Genomic DNA, 13,490 nt, shown 5'->3' with positions numbered 1-13,490 from the left:
CACGGACCCAGTGGCTCGGGTCCTCCGTCCGTCGTCACCGCGAGCCCGGTCCTCCTTCCCTGACAGCTGGGAGAAGCAAGAGGGACGCGCGGCCGCGAGCCCGGTCCTCCTTCCCTGACAGCTGGGAGAAGCAAGAGGGACGCGCGGCAGACGGCGGGCGCCGGGAGCCAGCTCCCCTCCTGCCGCGCTGCCTTCGTTTGCGGGGCTTCCGGCTGGAATCTCTGGACCGAGCGGAGTGTGTGCGAACAGGGAGAATGAGGGCGGCTGGGGTCCCTGGCTTTCCGCGTGTCCTATAGGCTCCCTTAGAGGGACAGCTGGGGACAGGAAGAGAGGCCCCGCCCGCTGGGCTGGAGGTCTGGGGGGCACCGTGTGCCTGTCCCCATAGCCTGGTGCGGTGAGCCAACCGCACACAGATTGTCCTTGCCACAGGGGCCTGCTTGAGGGGTCAGGGGCTTCACCCTGCTGTCACCTCCCAGCCAGGGAGGCCGAGCTGTGCCCCAGTCCTCTTTGCTTGGCTGCTTTCCCTCCTACCTGCGCTCATGTCACCTCATGTGAGAGCTGTTTGTTCCTCTGGCTAGACGCCACCCTCCACGTCCACACGGGTCAGGGAGAAGCAGGGGCAGCTGACGTCAGACACTGAGTGTTACAGGGATGCAGCTTCTCTGGCTGAACAGGAGGCTGATCCTGGACTAATCTCTTTCCATTGTAATTGCCAGTTCATAGCGTTTGTGGAAATCACAGAAAAAGGAAGAGGGGGGTGGCTGAGGCAGCCATAGAAACCCCAAAGGTGGAAGTAGGTGAAGAGAAGAAAATCACTCAAGTGTTCTGGATACAGCGATGGTGTTCACACTACAAGCAAAGTTAAATCATATCACTAAAAAGGGTGCCTCATTTTTTTTAAATTAATTTATTTTTTGGGGGGTGGCCATCATCTTTAATCCTAGCTTGCACCCGGCGGGCAAGTAAAAACACACACTGGGCTCCAAAACCCACTCATTCAGTGCTCACAAAGCTACTGACTTATCCGAGTTTCCTAGAATCAAAGGTTTCTATCTCACCAGCCTTATTCACCTCTGTTCCCCATCGCCTTCTCTCTGCACAAACTGACTTCTCCTTCAGCACTCCACCATTTTGGCTGCTTCTCCTCTCCTCCACGTGGCCTTTCTCTGCTCTCCTCGGTGCCTCATTTTTACTTCGTGTATTGCCCCAAGGGAACCTGAACTGGACTCCAGGAAATAGGTTTAACCTGCTGCATTCTCTGCATAATTGGATATGCTGACATTATATACAGATAGCAAGATGTAAGTGTGGTCTTTCCATTTTGGGACCCAACCCAGAGCATAATTGGATATGCTGACATTATATACAGATAGCAAGATGTAAGTGTGGTCTTTCCATTTTGGGACCCAACCCAGGGTATCCTCGTCTACCTTTGTAAGCTCCTGGTGTCTCTTCCACTCAGACCTCTCCCCCTGCACCTTCCTCACTCAGGGTTTTACTGCTATAGCCTCAGTATTCACTTACACAGTCTCCAGAAAGTGCAGGGAACCATAGTCACCCAGGAAAGGCATATATATGCTGCCATTTTTCTCTCTGCCATCTGAATCTTTTTTTTTTTTTTATCACAGTCACACCAAATTCATTATTCCAAATAATGATGCATATGAAAGATGTACCTTAGATCTGGCCTCAGCCATGCCACTTGTAACCTGTTTATTTAGCTATTAACACTCAACCTCAGGTTGACACCTATAGAACATACTGGTTCACAGAGATACAAGTTTTGCCCCTTGCTTGATCCCAATGCTACCAGCCCAGTGGGAGTGGGCGCCCCATCTTCTTCCTTTCTTCAAGGTTACCCTTTCCTGTTTAATCACTTTAGCTTCCTGCTTTTGCACCATCCATGTGCTCAAGTCTTTACGCTGCTGAAGTTCCCCTTATGGCATATAGTGTACCAATATGTGTGACACTATTACCGGAGCTGAACAGGGAGGTAACAAGGCACCCTTTTCAATGATATAATTCAGTAATTCAACTTTGCTTGTAGCCAAAATACCATTGCCATGTCCACAGCATTGTTCAAGACCATTTAGCGATTTTCTTCTCTCCATTTACTTCCATCTCTGGATTTTTTTTTTTTTTTTGCTCCTTCCCTTTGCCTTTCCCTGTGATTTCAGCACATCTTTTGTTTAGTGCTCAGTACTTTTCCCATAAATCTGACTTTAGTGTAAGCCCTTTGTCTTTAAGCCGGTCTTCAGCTACATTCCACATACCAGCAAGAAAGATCAAGGCTCTGCAACCCCAAGAAGCAAAGATAGATGAGAAGGAGAAGGGAGACTGGTCTGAGAGCCTGCTGAGGCAGCCCTGCAGTTAAGGATAGTGACATAAAAGACCCTCCTCCTTTTGCTAAAAAGATATGATTTTCTTTTGACAAAGGTCATAGTTAACCTTTCCTGCATATTTTGCCTTGAGGATCCAAAGTTAGAAACCTCACCAATGCAATCCTGTCTTTGAAGATAGCTGAGTGTTTATTTTTCTCCTTTGTTTTTGCCTCTGGATTTGCCCACACATATTTTTCATTCACCAGCAAGCCCACATGGAGCTGAGAAGGAGAGAGGAGGAGCAGGAGTCAGTTTCTTTTGTGAACTAGATGGTGTGATTGTTTATTTTTAAATGAAAGCATCCTTCTTGCCATAAAAGCAGAAATCTATCTTTGCTTCTTGGGGTTGTGGAGCCTTGATCTTTCTTGCTGGTATGTGGAATGAGCAGCCTGCCCCTCCCCCAGAGTGAGAACCCTGCTGCCTTCCTGCAGCCCTAGCCTTTCTGTGCCTGTTGTCTTCTTCTCCGGCTCCAGTGCCTTCATCCTCAGGTGCCGATGCACCTGTGCAGAAGGACTAGGGTACACAAAAAAGCCTGGGCTTTTGAGAAAGGGAGGTGCCAAACAATGGGCTCACCCACAAAACCAGATACATCAGGTGGGACTGTCGTGGGCATCTCTGTGTCCAGAGATGGCAGTTAAATGTGTCAGACTCAGGAGAAATGTGTGGGGAATAAGACAGGTTTTCAGATGGTTTCCTCTTTGTGCTAAGCTCAGCTGAGTCTCATCATCTCACAGCTCTTCTTTTAAAAGCCCATCTGTTTTTACTCCGTTACCAAGATCATTCTCAGTGGTGCCCATAAATATAGGTGAGGGATGCTACATTTGTAAGTCTGTCTTCTGCTTTCTTCAGTGGTGGTGTTGGGCCTCATTTGCACTGGCACATGCTCTAGGAATTCCTATGCTTTGTGAAACGCGAGGACCTGTTGGGTCCCCATGAAGAAAGGCAAGAACAGCTGGTGCATCTGAAGTTTGCGCACAACCCAAGGCTCATCACCCCAGGATATGTGTTTAGATGAACTCTGTGACAACCATTGATAGTTTTATGTGATAATTTATGAATTCTTAGTTTATTTTGTTATGCTTTTTTACATGCAGTATTACCGAATTTGTGAATGCACTTATTCATCTACTTTTCTTTGGATTTTTAAAAGCTATGAACATGGGGTGAGATATGGAGGAGAGATGGTGTCAGCTGAGCTGTCATTATGCATGATCTTATTAAGAAATGTTTTCATTAGGCCCTGGCCGGTTGGCTCAATGATAGAGCATTGGCCTGGCATGCAGGAGTCCCGGGTTTGATTCCTGGCCAGGGCACACAGGAGAAGCGCCCATCTGCTTCTCCATCCCTCCCCCTCTCCTTCCTCTCTGTCTCTCTCTTCCCCTCCCGCAGCCAAGGCTCCGTTGGAGCAAAGTTGGCCCGGGGGCTGAGGATGGCTCCATGGCCTTTGCCTCAGGTGCTAGAATGGTTCTGGTCGCAACAGAGCAACGCCCCAGATGGGCAGAGCATCGCCCCCTGGTGGGTATGCCAGGTGGATCCCCGTCGGGCGCATGCGGGAGTCTGTCTGACTAACTCTCTGTTTCTAAATTCAGAAAAATACAAAAAAGAAAAAAGAAAAAAAAAAAAAGAAATGCTTTCATTAACATGACTTTTTGGAGCATTATCTTATAATTTTAAACTCCTTTATGAAAAGGTGTTTGCAACTAAATATGGCCCAAGGTAAAAATAACCCTCTGGGCTTGGGTGGCAGGCATTTAAGGTATGTCTGGGTATGTGCAACTATTGCTAGTTTAAGGATCATTTATATGTGGAAAGGCGAGCCTGACCAGGCAGTGGCGCAGTGGACAGAGTGTCAGACTGGGATGCGGAAGGAGCCAGGTTCGAGACCCCAGGGTTGCCAGCTTTAGCGCAGGCTCATCTGGCTTGAGCAGAAAGCTCACTAGCATGGACCCAAGGTCACTGGCTCAAGCAGGGGGTTGCTCAGTCTGCTGAAGGCCCACGGTCATGGCACATATGAGAAAGCAATCAATGAACAACTACGGTGTCGCAACGAAAAACTGATGATTGATGCTTCTCATCTCTCTCCGTTCCTGTCTGTCTGTCCCTATCTATCCCTCTATCTGACTCTCTCTCTGTCCCTGTAAATAAAATAAAATAAAATAAATATATATGTGGAAAGGCAAAAAAAGCTTAAGAAATGGGCAGAAATGTTTTCATCCAGATGTATCCTGGTAGTTGCTGGCCTAGTGAGGCTCAGCTAAGAAACTATCTTATCTCTTCTGACAAGATGTTTCATTTTTTCGAGAAAGCAAACAGCTGAATTCATGGCTGATACCCTCTGTACCATATAAAAGCTCCTGGCATCTGTTTTCACATTAGTCTAAATTGACCTTCATAAATGTAGACCCTGCTGGACTTAATTTTTTAATCTTGGTTGATAGGAGGCCAGAAAACGGTAGAAGCAGAATATAGTCAATGCACTTTTCTGCTACCTGGAAACAAAATGAAACAGAGTTTGCTGAAGGAAGAAGGAAATTTTTTTCTTTTAATTTGTGCTATCTCTAACAGCCCTGCCACAACCACTATTTAAATATCTAGGGCAGGAAACAAGAAGAGGTGTGGTTCTCCTGGAAACACTTATGTTCACATAGCAAGTAAGTTCTTTGTTTGTTAGTCTGCTTCAGTGTTGATAAGTGGATGACTTCAACATCAGTCTAAGTAAGTGAACTTTGGACAAAGGTGCTGCTGTGTGAAACATCATGGTACATCTGTCTTTCAAGCAGTATAGATGATACAAACAGATAAGGAAGCCTTCAGGGTTCTGTGATGATCATATACCTCTCCAGTGTGGAGGTAAATAAAAGGGTGTTTGACTTATTTTGTTTTTGTCTGTTCCCTCTAATCGTGTTGACTGTGACTCAGAAAATGCTGGGACATGCCTTATCATCACGGGGGTCCTATGAGGGTCGTTCAAGGGCAATAAGCAAGAGAGGATGAGCTAATAGTTATAAAACAGATTGGGGATCTTTCTCTGTTAATTTAATTAAAATGATCATATTGTGAAATGATTTTTTTTCTTTTGTTGTACAGATCTATATATGGATTCTAGTGACAGTTAATAGAAGTCTCATCACACAGCAATGCCCACATTCTCCTCTCTGTAGTAACAGCCTGCCCCATTTCTTGAGCCCTGGCAACCCCTGGAGCTTTCTACATGTGATTGCATGTACTCCCCAGATTAACCTCGATGAGGGAGCATTTCTTTCTCAGTTTCACAGATGGAAAGACTGAGGATTGGAATGGCTAAGAAGCACATTTTAGGACACTGGGGCTAGAACTGGGTCCAGGTCTTTGGCCTTCAGAGTCTTCCTATCTTTTCCAGTGAGTGATCCCAGGATGGGGAAGGGTTAGCTCTATATGATGCCGGTCCCAGCAGAAGGATTCTCTACAAGAACAGACCTGTCTGACTCTTGCTGTTATAGGGACAGAGTTGATTTTCACTTGTCCAACTAACTTCTTAAGGAACTTCAGAACCTCTAGGCTCTTTGGGGCTGATCCAAGAAAATTTGAAAATGCCCTTTGCCCAGAGAGGGTGTGGTAATTTTTCTGAGTTGTGTTTTGTTTTGGGTGTCAGATTCAATTATTTGGTTTGCCTCTCTGAGGGAATTTTGATGTTTACAAAGGATGACTTGTTTGGGGGTACTTTTAGCCTTCCCATGATGACAGGAATGCAAGTGCCACTGTAGAAACTGCTGCTTCATGTGTCTGTAAACACTCTGCTTAGAATGCTCCTGAGTTTCCATCAGATTCCCACTCTCCCACCACCCCAGTAACCATCAGTCTTGTCTACAGGTCTGTTTCTGTTTTGCTTTGTTTATTCCCTTGTTTTGTTTTTTAAATCCCACAAATAAGTGAAATTATATGGTATTTGTCTTTCTTTGTTTGACCTATATTACTTAACACAATATTCTCTAGGTCTATCCATGTTGCTGCAAATGGTAAGATTTTCTTCTTTTTTATAGCTGAATAATATTCTATTGTATAGATGCACCATATCTTTATATCCAGTTATCTATTGATAGGCAAGTAGGTTGCCTCCACATCTTGGCTATTGTAAATAATGCTGCAATGAACACAGGGGTGCATATATCTTTTTGAATTAGTGTTTATATTTTTTAGGTAAATACGCAGGAATAGAATTACTGAGTTGTATGGAAGCTCTATTTTAATTTTATAAAGAACCCTCATACTGTTTTTCCATAGTGGCTGCAATAATTTACAATCCCACCATCAACAAAATGCATTTTCACCAACACTTGTTATTTGTTGATTGATTGATGATGGCCATTAGGACAGGAGTGAGGTAAATAGCTCATTGTGGCTTTAATTTGCATTTCCCTGATGATTAGTGATGTTTAGCATCTTTCCATATGTCTGTTGGTCATCTGTATGTCCTGTGCTAATTTTTAAATTGCATTGTTTGGGAATTTTTTTGGTGTTAAGTTGTATGAGTTTTTATCAAATGTGTCATTCATGAATATCTTCTCCCACTTAGTAGATTGTCTTTTTGTTTTGTTGATGGTTTCCCTCACTTTATAAAAACTTTTTAGTTTGATGTAGTGTACTTATTTCCATCAGATTTTAAAAATGTATTTATAACAACACCAATCACTTCAGATTTGTTACAACAAAAAGGCCACTTCAAAGTAGAAAATGAAGAAAGGATTACTTTCATAAGAAAATTTAAAGAGTAAGTTCCATCTAATCTTGACATTTAGAGTTTCAAACATTGTAGTCATTCATTCTTTTTAAAAAAGATTATTTATTGATTTTAGAGAGAGAGAGAGAGAGACATTAGTGTATTGTTTCACTTATTTATGTATTCATTGGTTGATCCTTGTATGTGCCCTGACTGGGGATCAAACCCCCAACCTTGGTGTATCAAGACAGCACTCTAACCAATTTAGCTACCCTGCCAGGGCCAGTCACTCATTATTCTTTTATGAGACATGCTGGTAGGTGAAAGAATGAAACTTTGCTTCAGATGACATGCGCATTTTGTTCTATCATGTGGTTCTAAAAGCCTATTTTGGCTCCTGATGCAATGTCCTACATACAGTACAAAGGATGAGTTTGGTAATGGTTTGTTTGATGGAAGGAATTTTCAGAAGAAAGGCTGACCTTGTTTTCAAGGGGAAAAAGACTTTATATTAATGGTGCAGTCAAGTTTGATTCCAATAGCAAATTTTAATCAATTTGCAAATGCATGGAGCAGCCAATAAAATTGGCCATGGGAGACCAAGGCTTTTCCACTGGGGCTGTGGCTTTAATGCAACTGGAAGTAGGAGTCTGTGGTGCGGCTTGAAGACAATTCAGTAATATGTATGTTTTCTGAAGTAGCCAGTATTTAAATGGTGGCAGACAAGGCATACCAGGGAAAGTGCAGTTTCTTAGTGACTGGTGAGCAATGAAATCTGGTGAAGAAGCAGATCGTGAGTCGCCCTCCACCGGCCTTCCTACCACAAGTTGTCTCTGCCCTACAAAGGCATATCTGCTTTTACCGAAAGCTTTTACTCCAAGACTTCAATTTCTTTCTCTGCTTTAGTTTGAAAACAGGCCAAAGTTGCGATCACCAAACTTCAATTGGATTTAAGTGTTGTATGAAAGGACATAGATGTGATTAAAGCTCTCTGAGCATACTGGGCTCAGCTGCTAGGGGTGGGCACCCAACCTTTAGACCTGGCCTTCCTGTGGCCTTATACCTGCTTCACCAAGGTGTCCCAGTCCTGGTTCTGTAAAATAGTCAATGCACACGAAAAGAGGATTCTAGAATAGTCAGAAACTGTAGACAATTCCAAAACCTGGATGGAGTATGAGTAGATAGATATTCATCCAGAACACAAATTAAGTGACAGAGATTCCGTTTCAGTGTAGCATGTTGATGAACTGAGAGGTTGCCTTGTCTTTCTACTTCAGTAATCTTTGCACTTATTCTTATTAGAAGTCAAGAGAAATGAAAGGACTTCACCTATAATCTCTCTGAATTTACAAGACAGAAAAGTGCCAAATTCTTGGAATTTTTGAGATGGTTATGTGAAATGGTGGGAGACTCTTACTTATTCCCATAAGCTCCAGATTTCTGCATTTAATGTTGGAGGTTGATGGCCAGACAGGGTAGAATATTGTTATTGCAAATAATATTACTTGGGTGACTCCAAGTCTGCTGAATTGACTATTGAGATTTTTGCCAAAGAATTACTATTACATTTTAAATAGTAATATTATTTATGTTTTTTAATAAGCACATTTAAAAAATAGTCACACTCAACTAGGATGCAGGCTGATCATGTTATAATAATAAGAATAATTAATGCTGATAACACTGTCTGGAATTTATTTCATATCATCCCTCTGAAGAACTAAAAGCCCTTAATAAAAGAATTAAGGCATAAATAATAGTCCCACAAATTCTTATACATTTGAGTAGAAAGTGTAATAAAAAGAGATAATACATTCCCTTTTTCAGATACTTTAAGAGGGCATACACTAATCATTTTTAAAACGTATAATATTTGATAAATGCAAAAACTAGACCATTTAAAAAAATAGACCATTTTTAAAAAGACATGTCTAAGTTACATAGTGTTTAAGTGTCTGGATTTCTGTTTTGTCATTAAGGCATGAAAATATTTGATGATAGAGACCGAAGGACTTACATTCCCGTGTGGGGGCAGTGATGGCTGCACACAGCACTGGCTGTGCTTGGGGCCCACTGCTTGGTGTGCACGTCTGCCAGAGAACACAGACTACCACTGATCTCACTGCGAGGGCACCATACAAACTGTACCCTTCACCCTGAGCCTTGTACCCTCCATTGGAGTAGAGTGAAGGCAGAACCAAAGCTAGGGAAACGCCGTCCACCCACATACAGGGCTCCCACCTCCCCCACTTTCTATGCTTCTCACCTAGGGATTTGAGGGTGTGAGAACACCAGCATACCATGTCACCATGTTCTTTCAGAAAAGCCTGTGCTGCTGACACTGGCTTCTTGCTCTTCTTCCCCGAAGGTCTGATGGATTCCTTCAGCATCTTTTGCTGCGGGCCCTGAGTTCATACTCTCTGAGGTGAGGCACAAGCTGTGTGGGCCCGACTGGACCAAGTTCCCTCTGCAGGGAGGGGGTTCTGACCTCCAGATTGCACCTCGCTGATGTCCAGACATTACTACAGTCTGTCCTTTTACTTGTCTGGACAGCTCAGAAGGTCCCACTCTGTTTTCCCAAAGTAAGCCCTCTGAACTGCAGTTTGAGGGATGATTCTTATGGGCCAGTAGTAAAGGCAGGTTTGGGTCCATGAGAATCCTGGGTGCTCTTTGGTCTCCTTGGGGTTGTTTCAGGGTGTTTTTTTTCTTTCATAATTGAGATTTTTATTGGTTGTTTTTGAGGATAAGTACACAGACATTTCAATTTGTACACAATTCTTAACATACGTACCAAAAATGTAAAGTCATGTAGTTGTGATTCTTTTCTAAACAGTTATTCCAGTGACTTTCCAGCTTAAAATTTGGGGTTAATTTTCCTTGATAGAATATCAAGTACTAGTATCTTCAAATGTTGACACACTGTCACATTAGTCCCACTAATTCACAATTTATTATCATATGTACTACATAATCAAATTCTTAATCTTTCACAGCACATTAACAGTTACTAGGAACACTGGACTAACACACCAGAGATGTTACAGAGTGCACAAACTTCTGACAAGGAGAGCCAAGATTAAGGAGTGGTTTTCTTTAGGGAACAAGTCTACCAAACCATGGGAATAGAAGTAATTTCAAATGTTCAAGATATTAAATGCACAACTGACTCCAAATTGCCATTGGTATGCTTTGTGTTTGTTATAGGATATAAAAACTATCCCCCTCCTCCATCTAGGGAATGTTAAGCTGACACCCAAGACAATCAAAGCCTCCCATATTCATATCCCACTATTTTCTGGTTGTACCAAAAAATAAACAACTAGCAAATGATTTCACTTCTTAAAAAAAGCATTTATACTTAAAAAAATGAGATGAGGTGGAATTCCCTCCTTCTTAAAAATGTTTCTAGAGCTACTAAAAAACTTGCATTTACAAAATAGTTGATAAGAATATTCCTCTGGATTGTACAAGAAGGGAGACAGGGACCGCTGATAAGATGTGGTGTAGGACATTAATCAGACTTGGCTTCTTTCTCTCCTGCTTCATCTGAAGCTGGGCTCTTCTTGTTTTTAGTTTCTCCGTTTTCCGCAGGCGGATCTTCTTTAGGTTCCTGGTTAGCCACTTCAGCCTGTTTTCCCTTTGCTCCCCTTTTCCCTTTTGATTGCACTTTTTTGCCTGCAGATTTATCCTTTCCGGCAGCCTTTTTGGGTTTCGTTTCCACTTTTGCAGGAGCAGGTTTAGCTGACAACCTCGCTGATCTCCTCATGGGTTCCTCCTTCGCCGACCCCTCGACAGAGCTGACCTTCCTTTTAGGCATCGTGGCAGCGGGGCGGGCGCGTGCTGGGTGTCTTCGTGATCCTGGGTTGCCTGGCCACTGCCGCTTCTCCCGCCGCTCAAACTGCTCGGACCCTCCTGTTTTAGGTTTTTAAGGAGACAACTGTGGGCTCTGGATTGATGCCTATTCCTGTTGTTTGTTCCCCATAGGTCACCTGTTTCTTCCCAGCAGCTTTTCTCTTGGAGGAAAAAAAGACAAGGAGAAGCAGCCCCCTTGCTCTCCTCATGGCTTTTGTAAGGTTCCTTGGGTTATACAAACCCTGGCCTATTTGTGGGGGGTGGGGAGGACTAGGAGCTCAGGTGTGTGCACTCCCCTCCTTGCCCTGTGTCCTCATTCTGCTACTGTTGGTGTGATGTGTGGCTCACTTTGCAGCTTGTTACTCCCCAGACAAAACCCTGCAGGGATTTCTTGGGGAGAGGGAGGGATGTTGGGGGTCCCCATGTGAAACCCTTGTACTGTGGGAGACATGCTCTGGGGCTTGCTCAGCAAGGAGTCCATGTTCTCAGCCTCTAATATCTATTTCACACTTGTGACCTGGAATATGCTTTAGAAAAAATGCTTTGTGTCAGAGCTGAGTTGAACAGAGAAACTGTGATGTCAGAAGCAAAACCATATAGAAACTTTCAATTCTTTTTTTTTAAATTTTAATTTAATTTTATTTTTTACAGAGACAGAGAGAAAGTCAGAGTGAGGGATAGACAGTGACAGACAGACAGGAATGGAGAGATGAGAAGCCTCAATCATCAGTTTTTTGTTGCGCATTGCGACACCTTAGTTGTTCATTGATTGCTTTCTCATATGTGCCCCGACCATGGGCCTTCAGCAGACTGAGCAACCCCCCGCTTGAGCTAGAGACCTTGGGTCCAAGCTGGTGAATTTTTGCTCAAACCAGATGAGCCCACGCTCAAGCTGGTGACCTCGGGGTCTCGAACCTGGGTCCTCTGCATCCCAGTTCGATGCTCCATCCACTGTGCCACCACCTGGTCAGGTGAAACTTTCAATTCTTATAGAACCAATTTGGTACTGAAATTCCTCTTCTGGCAGGAGCCTGGCAGGGTCCCTGTGCAGGGTGACCCAGTGCACAGGTTGTACTCCACCTGGTGGTTACTGCCCAAGTCTACTGTACACACGTCTCCCTGGTGACCACACCAGGCCTTGGGGATTCTGTTTGCTTTTGCCTTGTTTAAGGCAAGAAGAAAGTACTTTAAGAGGGTATATCAAGTGAGGATAATGAAAACCCAGAGAATGTTCTTTTTCAGGAGTCTTTCAAAGTGGGAGCCTAAGCAGAAGGAAGCATTTTTTAAATCGAAAAAACCTCTTTTAGAATAAAGATTAGATTCTTAGTTTTTTCTCCTAAGAAGTGGGATCTAGTTATTTTCTAATTTCTATAACAATTTCCAATAGTTGTCTATTCCCAACATATAATGAACTTATATATATTTTTCTTTTTTTTAATTATTTTTATTCATTTTAGAGAAGAGAGACAGAGATAGATAGATGATAGATAGATAGATAGATAGATAGATAGATAGATAGATAGATAGAAGGGAGAGGAGCAGGAAGCATCAACTCCCATATGTGCCTTGACCAGGTAAGCCCAGGGTTTTGAACCAGCAACCTCAGCGTTCCAGGTCGATGCTTGATCCACTGCGCCACCACAGGTTAGGCCAATGAACTTAGATTTTAATTTATACTTGTCATAGAAGATGTGGGTGCCCACACACAGATCAAATAACTAGAAATGTGTAAATTACATTGCTGGTACATATGGAATTCATATGACGAGCACATGTCTAGAAGAATGGACCAAGGCAATATCAAAATAACAGTGTGGGAGTGAAAAATTAGTTAGTAAAGACTATGGTAGGTGTATAAGGGACAAAAAGAATATGAATCTTTAGTAAGACATTAGATTCTTCTTGGTTATATCTATGTTGTATCTTTAGGAAGTAAGGTGTAGTTCTCAAAGAACATCTTGATTTAGTGCTATTATGGGAAGAGAAAAATGTGCATCAAGCTGAGAATGTGGATATTTATATAGATATGCTGCTTCTTATTATCCAAAGGTTTTGAGATAGTGATGTAGATGTCAAATTCGCCTTAGGGCACTAGTAAACTATATTATTGAGATATCAAAAAGTCTATTAGTAACATGAAGAGTGGTATGTTCAGTCTAAATTGACATTGCTGAAGAATATATAGCATTTGTTTAATGATTAAATGTTTTCCTTAGGAACTCTGAGAGAACAACAGATATCCAAGGTAAATTTAAAGTCAAGCACTATGGATAAAAAGAATGTTTGAGACCATTAGAGCTGATCTTGTATAAAAATAATATCTCACAAAGACTGTATTTTAAATGGATACTAATTCCAAAATCAAAGCCTCATTTTAAAAGATTCTACCCAGGCATGGATATATTGTTACCGTATTCCAAACGTTGTACCAGTTCCTCTAGAATATCAAAGATGCTAGGATAAATGGTCCAACAGAGATAGGACAGCCTTCGTGGGCACTGAGGCCCAGCTGTGAGCAGTATCATCTTGTTTGGATAAGGCTGACAGGGTCCTTGGGCTCT

General features: G+C 42.7%; 1 protein-coding gene and 1 pseudogene across 2 annotated transcripts in view; one reads left to right on the top strand and one right to left on the bottom strand.

Annotated features, from left to right (window-relative positions):
• PTPRN2 (protein tyrosine phosphatase receptor type N2) overlaps positions 1-13,490 on the top strand; it is a 485,678-nt gene that overhangs the window by 624 nt on the left and 471,564 nt on the right. The gene's annotated exons all lie outside the window — the stretch shown is intronic.
• Positions 10,589-10,981, bottom strand: LOC136308907 (non-histone chromosomal protein HMG-14 pseudogene; annotated as a pseudogene).

Source organism: Saccopteryx bilineata, chromosome 6 (genome assembly GCF_036850765.1).
Source record: "Saccopteryx bilineata isolate mSacBil1 chromosome 6, mSacBil1_pri_phased_curated, whole genome shotgun sequence".
NCBI classification, from domain to species: Eukaryota; Metazoa; Chordata; class Mammalia; order Chiroptera; family Emballonuridae; genus Saccopteryx; species Saccopteryx bilineata.
This window is presented reverse-complemented; position numbering and strand designations above follow the sequence as displayed.